Here is a 20,991-nt window from a genome sequence, read left to right as displayed (position 1 = left end):
GTGTGTTCTGTTTCCCCGGGTACATAAGGGTTAAGTAGTTCTACTGTGCCTTAATATTGATAAAAGTTTCTAATCTAATTTGTCAAGCTCGGTCCATGAAGAAAAGCTCTGGGATGTGCTGACCAGCAATTTCATACACTGGTGTGACTTGAAAGTGGGCTGTCAGTTTAAATTAAGGAAAAGGCACAGCAGCAGCAGCCCTGCTTTTTCAACTCTCAGTTATTAAGTAAGTGTTTTAAATGTCTAACTGCCTCAAATCGTCATCTTTTACCTGTTTTCTTTTAAGGATCTACAAGCTTTCCATACAGCATTTTCATCTACCCTGCTGATTCAGTCTGTACATTGCATCAAAGATAATCCAAACTGCATGATGGAAGCTGGAAAATGGAAGTCAGGAGTCCACACCAATTCTATAAACCCAAAGTAGGGAACCGGTGGCCCTTCCAGATATTACTGGTCTATAGTCCCCCAAACCTCTGGCATTTGGCCATGCTGACTGTGGTTGATGGGATTTGCAGCCCAACAATGCCTGCAGGACCACATGTTTACCATCCTTGGTAGGAACAGTTGAACTGGGTGTTAAATCCCTTTGAATTCATTGGGAATAACATCTGAATAAACATGTCCATGGATGGACTGTTGGGCTGTTGAAACTCCACTGAAATTATTGGGATGCGAGCAAGTTACTGTGGGCAAAGTTGCAGCTTATTGCTATAAATAGAAGGCAAGACCATTTTAAACAGGGAGCCTTTGATTTCTTAGTCTAAAACACAAATGCCCAGCTGTTGGAAAGGGCTAGGATTTCTTTTGTGTGAGGGCAGGGAAGAAGAAAAAACTTGTTATTGAGTGAAGCTTTGAAAAGTCTTTAATCCATTGCTGTTACAGACAGGGATGAAAAGAGAATGTCTCTCCCTCAAGTGCTCATGGGAACTATGATGACCCTGCAAATGGCCTTTGTGACGTGAGCAAAACTTTAAAACTGCAACTCCCTGCTGAGCTTGACATTCACTGGAAATGATTGCAATCCATGATAGCACAGAAGTTTGTATTCAACTACCTTTTACTCAGAGTAGAGCTATTGAAATTAATGGACCGAAGTTAGTCATGGCTAGTAATTTCAATGGGTCTACCCTGAGTTACATTACAGTTAGCTGACTGCCACCCACAACATAATTTCTTCTCCTTTTACTTAGTTTTCCATGTCAGTGTATAAGCTAACTATGATTAGTATGTGTAGCTATACCATCAAATTCTCTATCACTATCAACTCTCAGGTTGAAAACAGATTTCACTGATGTAGAAATATTTTCTGGAAACTACTTCATGTGAATACGCGCCTTAAAAATAACTGCACTCCACCAACCCATCCCCATTTGGGTTCCTGCTTCTCTGCCATTCGCCTTTTCTCAGCAGGTCTACCTAAAGGGGTCCTGGATTGTGTGTGTGTAGCAGATCATGGGGATTTCTGCACAGCCCTAAAAGCAATGCACATCTACCCCACATCACCAGTGCAATTTAGCAACATGGGCAAGTCATTTTGTTGTTCCCTTTGTTAATCTGGGAGTCAGAAATCCTTGCTAATCTACTGCAGGTTACTGAGACATCTGCAGACAGATGCCAATCTACCTTCTGTCCACTCCTGGACTATACATATAGACCAATCTCCCTACTTCAGATGGCATCACTTCAACCCATTGAGAGCGATGGGGAGAGTGACACAGGGCCAGAATAAAATTTACAGAGATTTGCAGTTTCCAAATAGGGCTACAGAGGGGGAACAATCCTCTGACCTCACTTGCTGAGGGTATTACAAAATGAAATAAAATGTGTTCTAAACCAATGGGGCTATGATTGTGATTATTAAATAAATTTGGATATTGCCCTTCATCTGAAGAGCCCACTCTGGAGTGGTTCGCAACAGCAAAATACAAAGAGCTATGCCACAATTTATGTATCAGATTTTTTGGAGTGCCATGAGAGTTTTGTTGTTGTTCTGACCTTCTTTTGAATATTTGATATCTGCATTTGATTTGATTTCAGTGTTTTATTTTATTGATACTATATGCTGAATACATGCTTCAACACAACAGAAACAATCCAACCTAAATGAAAAATAATTCAATATTTTACGCCTGACAGCTGATACATGATAGGTGATATACAATGCTGCATATTATACAGTATATATGGCAGCATTTCATAGATGACATGCAGCATTAATTTGTATTTGACAGTTGACTAGTGATGGGGATTGGTAATATCTGGTACACATTGCACATTTACTTAGCTTGCAAAACACAAATGTGTTTGAGGTAATCTCCTTTGCCCCTGAAAATGATCTTACGCTTGCAATTTAAATCGAGAACATTATGAGATTATGTGATTATGCTGTGCCTGGGTGGCCTGTGCTCCTGAGAATAGGTGCTGCTATGTTAGCAGTTGGTTGGTGCCTGCTGTTTCCATTGCTGAAATTGACCTGAACTTTGGAAAATGGCTATGCAATCTATAAAGCTATACTGTGCCTCCTTTCATTTGCCCAAGGGCAGGATATGCATCATGTAAATGTGACCTTTGGTGTGTGTGTGTGGTGGGAGCAAGCCTTGTAACTTCCAACTGTTGGGAAAACAAGAATCTTCAATCATTTCATAGGGCAGAGGAAGAGAAAAAGGATCTCCCTTGCCATATTAGCAAGCAAATTTTTAAAAATTTAACCAAATCAATCAATTTTAAAAATTTGGCATTTGTCAATCAACCACGTGGGAATAATTATATGATGTTTCAATGGCAAATGTATGCTGTGTTTATATATTGTGATTTTATCCTGTGGATACCCTGAGACCTGCGGGTATAGGGCAGTATACAAATTTAAATAATAAATAATAATTTCAAATCTCAGTCTTTGTAGCCATTGTTCACTTACAGTAGACTGTTCTGTATGATTACAGTCCACAGGATTAATGAACCAGGATTAGTGATGACATGCAAGAGGTTCTACCATTGGATCCTTCATTTGACTTGGCTTTGATTTGCCTGCACAATTGATTGACTACCATGGTTAGCTTTTTCATAAATCTATTCTTCCTATGGTATGATTTCTCCACTGTTGCCCTTTCCACACACACACCATGCCATAAATGCTGCTGCCAACTCCTCCTCCAGGTGGCCTGCTATTGTTGTAAATATGAAGACTATTCTGGCCGCCAATCCCAGGACAAGATATTGTGACTCATGATGTTCACCGCAGGAAAAGAAACAATGTGTGGTTATCTAGCCAACATATGGGCCTCCCTGCTTACCCCCTCTACTACGATTCACAGACAACACTGCAAGGGTGTGCATGTACCAATAATGACATACAACAGGGGTAGCCAAGTGGTGCCCCCCAGATGTCATTGGATTATGACTCCCATCATCCTCTGGTAAATTAGCCAATACCCAGGGGTGATGGGATTTGTAGTCCATCAACGGCTTGAGGGCAGCATGTTGGCTACCACTGCAATACATTTAGGAATTATGTTTTTGAAAGTTTAAATGATTCATATCCAAAATGTTATTTTTATTTTGGAATTTCTCATTTGGTTTTCTGAATGGCAACATTGGAAAACCCACCAAACTGAGAGCATTTGCAAGCATCTGTTTCAGCTGTAGCCTCTGGCCTCCAGTTGCAGATCAAGTAGGTGACTGGTGGAAAAAAATGTGGGCATACACATAAACGTGTAATTTATGCAAATTACAGAAGGATTGGAACCAGAGATCAGGGGCACATGGAACACTTTCCAAAATGTATCTCGAAGCTGTGAATTTCACAGATGGATTAAAAAAAAATTAGCTCCTCAAGCACAAAGTATTAAATCACATACAAAGAAGATGAATCCAATAACAAAATTACTGCAACAAATGTACTGATTTTAACCTGAGTTAGTTTCATCTGGGTAGATTAAACATAGCTCACCTTGGAGCTAATTACCAAATTTCCTCATCTAAATGGATTTTCCCTATAATATTAAATACAATAAATGACCTGGAACTTCAGCTGGTGACTTACATTGGCACATACTTAATCATCAAGTGACCTGGAGAGAGGGAAAGAAATTGCTGAGTATATTGATTCACTGAGAAAATGTTGACAACGATTTGCATAGCAAAAAACTAGACAATAGAAGTAAAACTTCTGGTCATTTCCCCAAGTTAAGGTTTACAAGATGCATGTGCAGGAGCAGATTTGGGGTGAGGGGTGCTGAATAATGACTATGGTAATAATAATAATAATAATAATAATAATAATAATAATAATAATAATAAAGGTCCTTTGTACATGACCATATTTGTTCATGCAGAGATGAAGGCTTGTGAACATGGGTATTGCCAATTCCTTTCATCACCAAACTCCCTGCAGTTGCAGAAACACACAAACAAAATTACATCATGACCACAGCAGCTGCACCAGGACTGTACCAGATCCACTGCATAGCACCAAGTCATAATGTGAAACTGAGGTACTCATACCTCCAAGCAGAAGATACCTTCTTGATCCAACTTTGTCAGTGGAGGCTCAGGTGGGCTTCATAGGGCAGGGGAGTGTGTTTCCAGCTCAGTCTTGTTCACCAGCTGTAGCCTTTCCTGAACCATGCTAGCCTAGCCACATTCCTTTATGCTGTAGTATAAAGGAATTTTAGATTACTGTTACATTGTCCTACATGGGTCCTCCCTTCCAGATGATTTGGAAGCTCCAGCTTGTGTAGAACACTACCAGTTCTGAGTAGTATAGCATGATGGAGTCACATAGTACTGGTTCTGTTGTAGCCCTGTCCAAGTCCCAATGCCAAGCAAACAGAGACTAAGGACATCATCCACATTCTGTTATTTACTGAGCTGAATGCTAGAACAATAGGATCCAGAATGCAGCAGTCTGATTGGTCCGTAGGAGCCACCCAATCCATCTCCAGGTGGAAGTGAATCAGTGACCTGATTGGCCTTCAGGAGCAGCCAATCAGGCTCCTGGATGAAGTGAATCAGCAACCTGATTGGCCTGCAGGAGCAGCCAATCAGGCTTCTAGAGGGAGTAAATCCACAACCTCATTGGCCTACAGGAGCAGCCCGGAATTAGCCAATCACACAGGGCCCATTATGTAAATAATGTATATATAGCTAGACGTTTTGGGGAAAGTTTCATTCATTGCTACTATGAGCTCAATAAAGAGCATGAAATTCACACTCAGCTCTGAGTATATTTCACATACGAAGTCAAGCTGCTCAGCTGCAAGTGGAGTCATTCCACCTTCTCCCCCTTTAGGCTGCTGTTCAGCAGACAAAGCTGACTCCTGGCCCATGACAGATTCTTCCGAATCCACTTTGGTCTCCTGTTCAGTACAATTAGGCTCCTGTTCACTACTGCTGCTAAAATATAAAACCCTAAATGGCTTGGGACCCAAATACTAGAAGGAGCACCCTTCCCTATATGTGAATCCCCCCATATATGGATATTGAGAACTGTAGAGGATGCTATACTCATAGTTTTGCCATTGGAGGAAGCCTGTTGTGTTCAGGTGTGGGATGGGGCCTGTTGTGATCCCTCTTACTCTCTCCCAATTATAAAGATAGAGCAAAAGTTATCCAGAATTACTTTAAGTACATGAAGTGAAACTTTATACTGCCTTCAAAACAAACATGCCGTTTAGATGGACCGCCTTGTTAATTTTATTTACAAATGGTTAGTTGGCTTCAGGCCCAAGTATATTTGCATGGAATCAAATCCTCTGAAATCGATAGGTCTTACTTCTGAAGGAACAGATTAGGCAGAGGCTGTTACGCTTCTTAAAACAAGCCCGCAGTTTCAGTAGGTGGTCTGCAAAATCTTTTAGAAGTATTTATTTGAAGATAATTTGGCATGGTTGTCCGGGCCTGATACAGTCTGTCCCTGACTGCATGGCAGACCTGCAATTGTGAGGATGTGGTCAGTGGCAGGACTTGCCAGCACTTGGAACAGGACTCTCATGAAAGGAAGAGAAAGATGCAATGGATTGGAACATCTCCTTTTTTGAACTGGCTTTTCTTATTTAGAAAGGCAATTCAATAAAGTAGGTAATAGAGCACTTTAAAAAAAAAGTTTTTAAAGTGTGTTCATTGGTTAGGCCAGGGTGGATGCCCTAACCCTTCCTTGGGTAACATTCCTCAGGCCATACCCTTCATGGCCCCTGTTATCTGCTTTCCTTGAGTGCTTTTGCTTGACTGGAATGCATGCTTAGACTGTGATGATACCTCTTGCCTAGATCAAAGATGGAAAGGCAAGCACATGTATATGTGCAAAAGCCCGTGTTCCTGGAATGCAGCATCGCTCCTCCCATTTTTGTCACTGGCCCTACCCACATCTGCCACATGGTCCGCAGAAAATTCTTCTTGAGGGAATGTGGTCCTTGGTTTGTTTGTCCCCTGCCCCCTTCCCTGTATTAGGCTGTACCAACTGAGAGGGGACCAGAATAAGAGTTTCTCCTCATTTTGTATTGGCCACATATATAGATTTTAGGTAATCCTTGAGAAATGCTGCTGAATTGATTTTTTTCCCCCCAAATCCACTTTATTGGTGAAACACAGAGATCATTTCAAGGTTAGGTCCTGGTATGAGTTCTGTATGCCCATTTATAAATTAGAGCAGGATGCTTTAGTCAATTAGTTGTGTGATTAATTGATTAAAGCACAGGTTTTTTTAAGCCTTGCTGGTAATCGTGAGTGACCTTAAACAGAGGAATCTGCCCCCTTCACCCATCTGAGGGGAATTTAAAGTGAAGAGAGGGAGAAGTTGCAACACCACCTGCAAGCCTGTTACTTTTGTAAAATTCTTTATGGCATATTTAAATGGGCAACATATCCTGTTCCTTCTCCAATTCATCTTCACAATCAGGCTGTGAGGTAAGCCACTACTATTCCCTTTTTACAGAGGATAAATGGTGGGAAGGCCACCCAATAAATCTAACAGCACAACCCAAAATGTGCTTATTAAGTACCCCTGAGTTTGAAGGGGACTTTGCTAGGCTTCCTACAACATGGAGTGTCCTCCCTCCATTACCCTTGGCATAATTGAACCCTTGCTGGGGTGTGATCTTGTCAGGAGTTCAGCCTGCACTCGAGTAGGACCCTGGCAGAGCCACATGCCCGACTGGCATGTTCCCTCCCTCCTGGTTGATCGTCCAGGAGCTTCATAAGCTTTCTTCAGCCCAAACATCACAGTGACTGACGCCAACCGACACTGGCACACTTAGGGATCCGCAAAGTTTGCACAGTTGCGTAACAGACCTCAGCAACTCAGCATATTGGCTAATCTACTTTATTTACATATTAACAAACACGGAGCACTGCAAATGGCTCCGTCTCTCTCTAGCATCAGACAGCAAAGAGAGAAAGAACAAAGGACAATAGTCCCACTTCATGGAACACAGTAACACAAACATCCTGTCTCCGTCACTTCCCACTCTATGGAGTCAAAACACACACCGTCATGTGAAAGACAAAAATCCCATGACTGCAATCATAGATCAGGAATTCTAACAATTCTTTCCTGGGGATCCATGCTCTTTTTACCTACGCCACAGTGTGCCTCAGGCCCTAAATCCCAGATCCAAGTGGAGAGAGCACAGAAGGAGGAATTCAACAGTCTGCTCTTCTGATTTGTTCCATCAGCACAAATGTCTCTGCAAACCCACTTTGTGCACACTTTCCCCAATGTACACATTTTTAAACCCTTTCTTTTCCCTTCTTTCTTTGTTTGTTGGAGAATTGCACCACAAAATTCAGAGAACTAGAAACCTTGTAGGATATCTCCGTGCGCACATTGCTTCAGGAAATGTGGATTAGGTAATTTTGCATTAAAATATGAACACACCTCTTCCCCTTCCCAAAACAGGACTTAGAGAAAGAGATTGGGTCGGTGAGTTGGAGAATGTGCAGGCCCCATGTTCCTCCCAGTTTCCATTCCATTTGTAAAGTTTTTGTTTGCTTATTTTAAGCAGAAGCAAAAACCCACCACACAATTGTCATGAGGGGTCCAAGGTCGATCTTTAAAGCTTAGTATTTATTTTCTCCACAGCCAATCCAAGTTGTTAGAAACTATTGCTGCTTGCAGTACTGGCACACTGAGACCTTACAAATTGTGGCTGTAAAGGGCCCAGGAATGGACCCAAAGTGATGATACACCTTTCCTCCCAGGATGCCATGGGTCCTTCCCAGAGCCATCTGCAATGACAACTGGAATGTTTGTGTGACAGTTGCTGCCTCATCAAGGCCTTTTAGCTGACTAGACCTATTGATACATAGCAGAAGTTGAGGGGACCAGACTTTCAAGCTGTCAGACATCATCTGCTGTTGCGTGTAAGTTTATGCAACCTCCCAGCACAAAGTGAAATATAATTTGTACACAACTAATAATTTAAAACCAGAGTTAATTAGCTAACTCCTGCCTAAAATGACTTAACAGGTCTATATTTGACCGTATGTCCTCTTGAACATGTCAAAAGTACAGGTGTGACATTTTTATTTCCAAATAATCTCTACTGACATATTTGGCGCTGAAAACCTTTCACAACTTGGCTGTTAACAACACTTAATTATCAGGAAGATTTTCTCTTTGAGGTGGCTGTATGTATGTGTGTACATGTGTTGTCGCCCAGTTTTTAGAAGGACCACGAGGGCCCTCTTCTCCATCTGGCCCAATGCATGCAATTTCTCAGCAGAACAGAAGATCAGGGTCTCAAGATAGATGCTAGATGTTCTCTAACTCTGTCTTCAGCAATTAAGAGTGGCAACTCTCGACAAAGTAAGAAAGTTAAGTGTGAGTGGCAAACAGCTGGCTTGAAAAGCCTCTGGAGAAACAAACTCGTTTCCCTTACATTTAATTAACAAAAAAAGGAGAATGTGTTTCTGAAGCAAGCATATTTTTAAAAGTATATTGGGGGGTAGGGGGCAGAATAATTCTTTTCAAAGAAGTGGAAAGCTATTGTAATGCTGTCTCCGTGGAAATGACAGAAAAACAAAAAAGAACTGGTAATGCTTTCAGAATAAAAGCGGCCCTCTTTGAAGCATTTAACTTAGGAATGCATCTAGCTCAATACTGTTTACACTGACTAGTCAAAGGGACGCAGGTGGTGCTGTGTTCTAAACCACTGAGCCTCTTGCGCTTTCTGATTGGAAGGTGGCAGTTTGAATCCCTGCAATGGGGTGAGCTCCTGTTGCTCTGTCCCCACTCCTGCCAACCTAGCAGTTCAAAAGCACACCAGTGCAAGAAGATAAATAGGTACCCCTGTGGCGGGAAGGTAAACAGTGTTTCCGTGTGCTCTGGCTTCTGTCACGGCATGCCAGAAGCAGTTTAGTCATGCTGGCCACATGACCTGGAAAGCTGTCTGTGGACAAACGCCGGCTCCCTCGTCCTGAAGCGAGATAATAATAATATAAATAAATATTTCTTTTTATTTATACCCCGCCCTCCCCTGCCAGAGCTGGGCTCAGGGCGGCTAACACCAGTAAAATTACATTTAAATACAATTAAAAATTTTAAAAACCCAATTTAAAATACAGGTTAAACTATAATTTAAAATGCAGCCTCATTTTAATAGTAGCCCATAGATCAAAACTATAAGGGGAGGGAAACAGAAGGGTCAGACTGAGTCCAAACCAAAGGCCAGGTGGAACAGCTCTGTCTTGCAGGCCCTGCGGAAAGATGTCAAGTCCTGCCGGGCCTTAGTCTCTTGTGACAGAGCGTTCCACCAAGTTAGGGCTAGTACTGAAAAGGCCCTGGCCCTAGTTGAGACCAATCTAACCACCTTGCGACTTGGGACCTCCAAGGTGTTGTTATTTGTGGACCTTAAGGTCCTCCGCGGGGCATACCAGGAGAGGCGGTCCCGTACTCACCTTTGACTGGACTTAACTGTCCAGGAATCTTTCACCTTTTTTTTTTACATTTTACACTGACTAGCAGTAATTCTCCAGGGTTTCAGAAAGGAGACGTTCCCAGTCCTCCGTGGAGATGCAAGGGATTGAATCTGGGGCTTTCGATGTGTCAGAGATACTCTGCCACTGAGCTGTGGCACTCCCCTCAAGCAATTAAAGACAAAGAGGCCTTATATTCAAACTCCTCACACTTTGGGCCTTGCTGAACTATGGAAAAATGTCCATCAAGTTCTTCTGCCTTCCTTTTCCAACAGTTCTTACAAGGGTGGACTTTGGTCTTTCAAATTTCAGCAGTGACCTGCGCAAGGCCAGAATTAGGAAAAACTGCTTTGCAAAAATGTATATAATTAGGATAAATTCACATTAAAATACTGATGAATATTGACAAGGACTTCTTTTTTTAAAAAAAGGAATCACACCTTGCTGTGGAAATGTGGATAACTTAACGGAAGAGTAGAAAAATGAGAAAACGGAGACTGTTGGATTTGCCTATCTCTAGCTACACGTAGCCCAGGGAAATGTATTTGGGAGGAAAGAAGGTTGTCCCCATTGGCCACTTAGATTAGTGGTCTGGTTTTTATGTGAAAAAGAAAAAAAAAAGAAACAATTGGTTGATCTACTGTGCATGCATTCGTTGATGTTTTCTTTGTTATTTTTCTTATCGCTTAGAAATATAAGTGTAATGTTGTTAATGTCAATATGCGTGGAATTACTGGATGAATGTTGTTAAAAAACATAGTGAAAGTTTTTTTAATAATAATAATAATAAACAAACAAACAAACAAACAAAGGACTCTGACACCTGGATGATGAGGAGGGACAAGATGGCTGCCGAGTGCTTGAAGCAGGGTTTTGAGCTCTAAGGCCAACTCTAAGGCAAGTTTCTGCTCTATAACCAACCCTTAGCACTTGTTTTTATCCTCTCTTCCATTTTACTTCTTAACTCTTTTCAGTGCTTCGTTTTGTTGTTTTAATTTATTGCTTTATCTCACCTGGATGAAATGTTAGTTGCCCATCCCCCCCACCCCACTCAAAAAGGAAACTCTATGGTTAATCAGTAGTTTCAGCTTTTGCTTTGCTTTGCTGTTAAACAGCTCAAAGTTTACACAGTGGAACTGGCTTTTTCTATTAAGAAAATGTTACTGAAACCTTCATTTAATTGGTCCATTCAAATGAAAGAACCACGAATTCCAAGAAATAAGCACTTTCATACATCAGCATGAAAACGAAGAGCTGTTTCCCGAAATGGGAATGACACAACCATGGTTCCCCCCCCCCACTTAATGTCTTCATTATTAGTGTAACCTCCATTCCAGTCTTTTTCTCATCAAGTGCTCTGTAAATAAGTGGCAGCATTTTAGAGTGGAAATGACAGCAAGGCTGAGAAGAGCCTCACTCCTTGGATAGCTTTTACCTTAAACCTTAATATTATTTAGTGCATGAGAAACACTGAGGAAGTTTCCTTGGATGGAGCTATGGAAACAGAGCAATTGAGAATTTGTTGTACTATTTTAGGGCTTGATGATGTCAAATATAGGCCAAAAGTATATTTAAAACACGCCCACCCCCCAAAAAAAACACCATGCATAAACAAATTGAAGGCAAAAGGTGCAGCATAATATAGGACCTTAAAGGGCCTCATAATGTCATGTTCCTTTTCAGTATACAAAGTGTTTTACTTTCGCTTATCTTTCTACAACTAGTAGACACCATCACAAGTGCACCTAAAGGGTAGGATCCAGAGGAACAAATGCCTCTTCACAGGGAGCTGTAGAAATTGTAGCTCTGTGGAGGGAACAGGGGATCTCCTCACAACTCTCTCTATCCTCAACAAACTACAGTTCCCAGGATTCCTAGAGGAAGCTGTGACGGTTTAAAGTGCTACCATAGTGCTCCCAATGTATAGTGCAGATAAGGGCAAACTATAGTGACATCCAGTGATGACTGTCTACTGGAATCCATCAGAAGAATGGGGAGGGAGAGATTTCCAGGGAGCTACCCTGCAGTGCCCTGCACTCTCCCTAACTGGGTCACACAAACCATTGGAGCAGATTGGAGGGGTGAAGGCCATGACTGGTGGAAAGTGGATTGCTGAAAACTGGCCCCTTATCTCTTCGACTGATTCCCTTCCATCACCAGACAGTCCCTATTAAATACCAGCCACAATGACTTCCTCCTCATGTCAATGCTTCTAACCCCCCCCCCAAAAAAAGCAATAAGGCTGAGCCAAAAGGGTCAGCAAAGCTGATGAACATTTTAATCAGGTGGGCAAACTGTCACTCTGCTGGCTCCCCTGGCTTTCTATTCAGTTTGCAAGCACTTTGCCAATCTAAAACAGGTTTCAGAGAGAGAGAGAGAGAGAGAGAGAGAGAGAGAGAGAGAGAGAGAGAGTGTGTGTTTGGATTTGATATCCCACCTTTCACTCCCCTTCAGGAGTCTCAAAGCGGCTAACAATCTCCTTTCCCTTCCTCCCCCACAACAAACACTCTGTGGGGTGAGTGGGGCTGAGAGACTTCAAAGAAGTGTGACTGGCCCAAGGTCACCCAGCAGCTGCATGTGGAGGAGCGGAGACGCGAACCCGGTTCCCCAGATTACAAGACTACCGCTCTTAACCACTACACCACACTGGCTCTCCAGTGAGAGAGAGAGAGAGAATGCTGTTTTGGAACTGGAAAGGGCAGGATCATAAACAACTGGGTAAGATACTGGGTTCAGTTTCAAGAATAATATGTATGATTGTACGGGATGTGCAATTTGATACTGTCATATCTTCCTCTCTTAGCAAAGCACTTGCAAATTCATTACAGATGGAGAAGAATTACCTCCCCCAGCAAAAAATAAAATAAAATAAATTGCAGATTGACATCACAGATTGCCCCTTGGTTCTTGACTGGATTACATACTCCCTGAAGAAGGAGGTATATATACCTTGGGAGTACTCTTAGATCCATCACTGGCACTAGAGCCACAGGTATCCTCAGTGGCCCAGAGTGCTTTTTTCTGGCCTTGACTGGTACACCAGTATTGGCCATTCCTGGGCAGGGATAGATTGGCCACATTGATCAGGGCCTTTGTAACATTGACCCAGGACTACTGCTCTCTATGTGGCTGTGAAATCACTTGAAGGCAAAGGCTGTAGTCCACAGGTAACCATCTACTTTGCAGGCAGAAAGTCCAGGTCCAATCAAACCCCAGAGGGCCACTGCCAGTCATTGTAGACAAGACTAAGCTAGAAGTACCAATGTAAGGCAGCATATGTTCCTACGTGGGGGAGACCTGAGAGGGGAAGTGGTGCTGAAGAACAGCAGCTCAGGGAAACAAAGGCTGCGAAGAGAAATGGGATTCCCCACCTACTTGACTCCACTTCATACTCTTTTAAAGCAGAATGTTTACTCCAGAAAAAAAATTATAGGTGAACATTTAGGGCAGCCCTTGAAAACAAGAATAGATCAGCCTGCGGTACGATGCACTGTGGGTATTGTACTTGCAGAGATTTCACGTGTCTGTCCTTGACTTACTTTCAAGAGTCTGCTGCAATTGGATTCTTGAAGATGCTTCCTCGCCCCCCGCTCCCTTTCCTGGTTGTTTCTCACCTAACAGTGACACTTTCCAGCATGGCTCTCTTCTGCTGCGTCGTTGACATTCTGCAAGGACCAGGAAGCAGAAGATAAAAATCTTTCCTATTATCCCTCCAATGCTGTGTCACAGATGCCAGCTCCAGCACAAATTATAAAACTGCAGGGCAGATTTATTGCATGACAGTGACTATAACAGCTTCAGAGGGGAATAATGACTTCACATCAGGAAGCGTAGGCCTCTTAAGACCCTGCCTCTATGCTGGAACTTTACAAAGCAAGCACTGAAAAGATGCAGCTTGGTGTGTGTGCCAAAATAACTTTGTTAGAAGGCATTTGAACCTCATGCAGCGTTCTTAAATCTGGGAGTTCGGTTATAAAGATATTGCAAAGAGATATGGTGAGGCATCAATAAAAGGGTGGCAGTGCGGTAGCAACCAGAGCATTTGTGTGTGTGTGTGTGTGTGTGTGTGTGTGTGTAGATGATTTCCTACAACACTAGGAAACAAAACAGCAAACACAGCATTTTACATTCTGCTTATTTTTTTTACACAAAAGGTACCTCCTTTTGCAACATACACATCAATCTAGGCTTGCTATAAACCAGATCGGCATCTGCAAACATACCTCCCAAGCACCATATTCTAGATAATTGTTGTTCGGCTCCCCTTTTCCTCTTGAAATTGAGAATGTCAAGTATCATTATATAACATGAGCTGAACAGCATAATTCAATTGGCAGTCTGTAGAATGGTAATGCATCCATTTCCTCCAGGAATTGCTATTTATTTTAAAGCGAGAAGTCATTCTTTTAATGCTTTACATTAAACATAGTGCGCTGCATATACTGTTAGACTCCAACTCTCATCAGTCCCAGCTAGCATGGTCAATGGTCCAGGATGATGGGAGTTGTAGCCTATCAACATCTCAAGACACCAGGCTGGCAACCCCTGATCTATATTGACATCTATTGAGCTCTATCCTGAATCCTGTTTCAGAACTTAGCTTTGAATAATGCCCAACTAATCATGTACAGCATGAACTCAGCAAGCATGCACAGCCTAGGGATTCGGATGAGTTATGTTCAAGGTACTGGCAGTATGTTCTATAAGTGTTTGAGCACCTCGCCCCTTAATTTTTATTATCGAGTCATATAAGCAGATTGCTATGGCTTTAGAGATGGAGGGAAAAATTCAATTCAGACCACATTTAAATGCAAACCTACCTAATCTGAACTTTGCAAAACAATACACAAACCAAAAGAAACCAGACCTTCAGAATTTCTCAGATCTCACAATGCAGTTCTCCAGCCAAGTAATCTGTCCCAGATTGCATATACCAGGGTAGATTACAAAACTGGTGCACAAAATTACTGGTTGCAAAAATATGTATATTAGGCAAAATTGCATACAAAATTTCATATAGTGGGTGAAATCTGTACTAAAATGCTGATGAATTTTCATGCAGCCTTCTTTTTTCATTTTCTTTAAATGCACACTGACTGGTGTGGAAATGTGGAGAGCTGAATTTAAGATTAGAAAAACAAGAAATAGAAAGAAATTGAACTTGACAGTTTCACTCATCCCCGTTCAGCTTAATGTGTTGATGCCACGAAGAGGTTAATGACCAAGAAGTAGAGAAGATTAACTTCTGGTCTAGCAGGTTTTTCAGCAGATACATTTCACCATATTGTATGTTGTACTGTTGAAACCATAGATAAAGACTGATTTGGAGCTGTTTATGAATTTCATTTGAATTTGCACACTACCCCATAAAAAGAGCCCTAAATCCAACCACATCCACAATGGGAATACTGGGAAACAAAACACAATGAGAGAACAGAAATCACAGCTTTTGCTAACAGATATGAAATAGGAAAATTTGCTTGCAATTTCATCTTGCAACTCTCATTTCAGCTGAACTCTACTTCATATTAAGAAGATGGATATTTGAAATGTAAAAAGGAAACCATTCTCTTAGGAAAAACATTTCAGTTCCATTTAGCTCTGCACAAATTCATTTGTAAATAAATTCCACTTGTTAAAATCCACCATATGAGGAACGCAGCTGGAAGAACTTAAAATAGTAACAGTATCCCATGGAGAATACTCATTTAAATCAGTTCATCCTTCCCTTGTGTGATAAAGGAATCTCTATCCATCTTTGCTTAAAGTTATTAAATAGCTGGGGAAGGTTTAACTCAAATGTTGTTTGTATTTATCATCTTCCTTAAAAACAAAGATAAAGTCCCTGTAGCTAGACTCTCATTATGGTCTAGCAAGAGCTTAGATTGTTATTCAAAGACATGAGGTGAAAATCTCAAAGCAAAACCTGATTGGGCTTCTTCTGTTCAATATTTGGAATGTGACTAGTGCTAAAGTACAATTTGCATGAGCACAATTGGGCAAATGCATCATTGATTTTAGGGCTTATCCACACTTATCTTTTGCCCTGCACATTCTAGACATAGGTCCACACTTTCTCTGTCCATGTCTGACCACTTACTTACCCACCCCCCACCCCACCACTTTCTCTGCAAAAGCCTGCTCTTTACTGCTGATTCAGAGCAAATGGCAATCTGTGGGAAGCCCGATCTTTACCGCTGACTTGGAGCAATTTGGGTTTTCCTTGGATTGCCATTTGCTCTTATTCAGTGGCAAAGAGTGGGTTTTCATGGGGAAAGCAGCAGGGCTAAATAAATAAATAAAGTGTGCGCTCAGACCTGGACCTCGGAGGCCCAGATCTATGCAGTGGCATAGGAAGGGGGAGGGAGCGGTACACCCTGTGTGCTATCTCTCAGGGGAGTGACAAGAAGGCACCCTGTGGGGGGGTGTGCCCCACCACCCCCGGGCACGGCAGCGTAAGCCGCTGCCATCACACCACCACAGCCACGAGTGGAGGGTCCTTCCGCTCTCCATACGGTGCATGTGCGCCGCCACCATACGTAGTGGCACCGCACATGCGCCGTATGTAGCAATGCCGCACATGCACAGTATGTAGCAGTGCTGCACATCTGCCACTGGGTGGTTTGCCCTGCCCTGCTGCAGCCACGAGCAGAGGACCACGCCACCGTGAGTGGAGGATCCCACTGCCACCTGTACGGTGCATGTGTGACACCGCTGTATGCAGCGGCGCACACGTGTGTGCCGCCAGGCGGTTTGCCCTAGCCCTGTGGGCTCTCGTCACCCTGCCCCAGGTGCCAGAGAGCTTTCCTTCGCCCCTGGATCTATGGCTAGAAATGTGGAAGGTAAGTGTAGATGAGCCCTTAGACAAGTTCTGATCTCCTGCATCAACTTCAATAGGACACCTGGGGGTTTGCCTTTTGGTTCCATTGGCTCAGTAGCATGTGTTCTTGGGGTGAGATTCAACTAAGTTTTACTCAGAGAAGACCTATTGAAATTAGCCATGTTCAGTCATTTCAGTGGGCCTACAAACTTAGTTGATTGTCACCCTCGGACTTTCTATCACCTTTTTCATCAATGGCTATAATAATAATAATAATAATAATAATAATAATAATAATAATAATAATAATTTATTATTTATACCCCGCCCATCTGGCTGAGTTTCCCCAGCCACTCTGGGTGGTTTCCAATTGAGTGTTAAAAACAATACAGCATTAAATATTTAAAACTTCCCTAAACAGGGCTGCCTTCAGATATCTTTTAAAGATAAGATAGCTGCTTATTTCCTTCGCATCTGAAGGGAGGGTGTTCCACAGGTTGGGCACCACTACCGAGAAGGTCCTCTATCTGGTTCCCTGTAACCTCACTTCTCGCAATGAGGGAACCACCAAAAGACCCTCGGCACTGGATCTCAGTGTCCGGGCTGAACAATGGGGGTGGAGACGCTCCTTCAGGTATACTGGACCGAGGCCATTTAGGGCTTTAAAGGTCAGCACCAACACTTTGAATTGTGCTCAGAAACGTACTGGGCTAGATTTTATAAGCTTCTGAACATAGAATTTTATTCTGGTTTCCATCTACATACACAGGATCCAAGTTGGCTTGTGAGACCATTTCTCCCACACCAGGTTCATCTGCCCCACACTTAATATCATATGTGATAGTCAGTGTGGGGCATGTGGAGAAATGCTTACATCAATGGTGCAACGGATTTTCCCACCCTTACCTCTACCATAAACAAGGGGGCTCCTTTTCCATACACAAAGACTTCAACCTTGAAAGATGCAACTCCGAAGATCATGTAAGCACCTATCTATATCATTCCACAAAGTTGTTTTCATAGATCCAGTTTCACGAGTCATTCTGGGACTCATTCCATAACTTGAAAAAACACAAGTATCAATCTTAATACTATTCCTCTTCCCATAGATCCATACAGATCTATGGATAGCATAAGATTATTATTAAAATGAAGGATTGTATCCGTGGTGTTTATGAGCATGAGCGAAAAATGAAAACCAGGACACTGATTAGATTAGAGATAGTTGGACAGGAATGCTCTGCCTTCTTGTTGGCTCTTAAAGAGCTGCACTTTTGACTAACTTCCTTTAAAAATATAATGCAATGTATGGTATTTGAACACATTTTGCTTCAGGCACGGGGTTTCTGGACTGTAAAGGATCCAGGAGACAGAGACAAATTAGTTTTCCCCTTCAGCAAGGGATAATGTATTTGGAACAGATGTTTCTCAGATATCTAAATTATCCATCTACTGGAATACTTTCAAACAGGGCAATATCAGGTTCTCAAGACAGGAGAATGTAACATGTCAGTGATAGAGGATGGTAACCAACAAAGTTGTCCCATCAGGCAAGGACCAGAGCTCCCACCAGCACCACTGCTTAATTGGTTAAATCGAAAATGGTGTATACAGAGTCAATGATTCACCATCAAGTGAATAATAATAAAAATGGGGATTTCATACAGTGTATTTAAGTAAAGCCTTTAGGGCTAGAGGTTGTACCAATTGCTGAATGTGCATGAATGCAACTGACTTTCACATATGCAATAGGACTTTACCTTTCTCTCCTCCCTGCTGAAACCCTCTTTTCCCATATCCCAAGACCTGCTGTGGAAGATTGGGAGACTAGTCCAAGGAGTCACTGCCTTATTCAAGGTTCAGAGGAGGTGTGGTCTTAGAATCATAGAATTGTAGAGTTGGGGGGCACCACAAGGCTCATCTAATCCAACCCCCTGCAATGCAGGATGTAGGACTCGAACCCATGTCCCCAAGATTACCGTGCTAGATAGATGTGAAGTCCTCTTCCCCATCCTCCCAGATGTTGCAGTTTCTAATGTCTTGCTGAAATGGGGCCAGTGCAATGATTACATCATGGTAATCCTCCAGGTTTATAAAGTTGCATGCATAGTTTTTTAAATAAAATATCACCTGTAGCTCATCAAACTTTAAACAAGCGAGGAAACAGGCAATACCCAAATGCCTCATGGCACTTTCCTGCACTGTCTTCGCTCCTCCAAATTTCTATTTGATATTTCAGTTCCACAGCTAGTTCTTGATAATTTTTTGTGGTGGTTTTGTGGGTGGGGTGGAGTGGAGTGGAGTGGGGGTGTCAGTTTCTACTAACAGTCCTCGGGCTGCAATTTCTTTTCTCATTTTGAAAACACAGAAAGCAAATAGATATATTGGTTTGTTGGTTTGTTTACATATTGCCACCTGGGTACATTTATCAGTGGCACTCAGGCAGTTCTTCGCTGCTGCTAATCCTATGGACACTGTAGGATCTCACTTGAGAAGCTGTTATAAAAAGATAACCTTTCAGCAAGATTTAGATAAATGATATGCTTAAAATTAAGCTGGTTATTTGCAGTGCTGTGCAGTCATTCTACTACAGTTCTAGGGGGAAAAAACAGTTTCATTCAAAGAGGATGATGAAGTGATGATCAGGATAATTATTTCATGATAACTCCCAATAGTCCTGACTAAAAACACCGAGAAGCAATATAAATGTACACGTTTCCCCAAATCCATCTTCATTACGTGTTCTACAACTTAGTATATTTGAGCTAGCTAGAGGTCTCTGTGTAATTTGTCATGAGAAAATCCCAAAAGGTATACAAGGAGCATGTAAAGTGTGCTAAAGGGCAGAGCTGGTCCATGTTCACATTACACCAGTGAGAAACCTTCACATGCTAAGATGCAACTCTGTTTATCCCCTCGGGTATTTTGTGGGCATCTGCACAGAGTACATGAATCATATGTAATGATGTCCAAATTACGTAGGGAATCACTGGTGGCTACTCCTCCCACCAGCCTGCTGGGGGTATGAACAATGTGGCAGGACCCTAGTGTCAGTTGAATGTATGCATTGTGCATTTCAGGGTGCATTCCAAATCCTTTTTGCACAGATCTCCTCTGGCCTCTCCCTGTGCCATTATACCAGCTCATCAAAGTCAGTAGAAGCCTACCATTGATATTGTAGATGAAGCCAACCTTCTATTAGTGGTAGCAGAAATATGTGTGAGAAAGAAAGTAGATGCTCAGTCTGGGTTTTTTTTTGGGGGGGGAAGTTGTGTTTTAATATTAAACAACAATAAAAAGGCTCACTTCCCTGAGGAAACTTGGATAATTCCTTTTGCATCCTGAAATCCCATGTTATTATTTTATTTCATTTTCTTGTAACTTTATATCCTGCCTTCCATAATAGGTTACCTGACAGTCTCCTATGTAGACATTGACCAGATGTAGTCTCTGTGTAGCTTCAGCTCTGTGAAGGTTTTATGTGCCTTCCGATCATGTCCTGCTTTTTATTTTAACCTTTTGAATTCTTCTTTCGCCTCCTATTTTTATCTCATTCACTTCACTTCTCCCTAAAACCCTGTTTTCCAATTCATTGCATGCAGTGCTCTTTCGAAAGAACTCCAACTACCATACTTGGGTAAACGAAATGTCAGGCCTGGCGAGGTGTTTGTCTTTCACAAGTTGTGTGGCTCATGAGAAAGATGTGAACTTCCCCCTGACCCCACAATATGATCGAAGGAGGAGATAGTTATAATCTCCCGATGTTTCCATGGGGACACATTGATTGTCTAATCAATTATTATTACATGAATAATCCATGAATATGCAGTAGCCCTAATCCAATTAGATTTCAATTAGGCCTGTTACAGTAATGAGTTACTATTTTAATTAGGCCTGCAAGTTAAGCCTTGATTTATTTATTTAAAATGCTTTGACACAGGGTCCCCGCCCTTAACAGTAAAACCAAAGAATTTTCAAATGAGTCAAGTAAATATTAAAATCAGTAGCAAAGAATACAGTTGAAATAACAATATATAAATGATTGTGACTAACCTTAGCACCATAGAATCAAATTTTCTGGATGATACTCCCAATTTCACACTAACAGGTCCTGAATACAGATGATTGCACTTCAGCCTTATGGGATTTGGGTCTTCTTCTTCGGATGCCGTCCATCAGTTGAACTCTTGGTTGTGAGACATTTTATATATTTCCCATTGATAGGTGATCAATGGAAACAGACATAGGTTGTATTG

The 20,991-nt window shown here is 41.9% G+C and overlaps 1 long non-coding RNA gene across 1 annotated transcript in view; it reads right to left on the bottom strand.

The window, feature by feature from the left end:
• The window catches only part of LOC309363783, a 28,739-nt gene extending 7,748 nt beyond the window's left edge, over positions 1–20,991 (bottom strand). Inside the window, exons 1-2 of the long non-coding RNA XR_014165588.1 lie at positions 20,789–20,991; positions 13,455–13,580 (exon numbers count right to left, since the gene is read on the bottom strand). This is a non-coding gene — a long non-coding RNA (uncharacterized lncRNA). The remainder of the gene's footprint in view (positions 1–13,454; positions 13,581–20,788) is intronic.

This window comes from Podarcis melisellensis (assembly GCF_964234715.1).
Source record: "Podarcis melisellensis genome assembly, chromosome: 1".
Classification (NCBI taxonomy): domain Eukaryota; kingdom Metazoa; phylum Chordata; class Lepidosauria; order Squamata; family Lacertidae; genus Podarcis; species Podarcis melisellensis.
The sequence above is the reverse complement of the archived record's forward strand: the minus strand, read 5'-3'. Positions and strand labels throughout refer to the sequence as shown.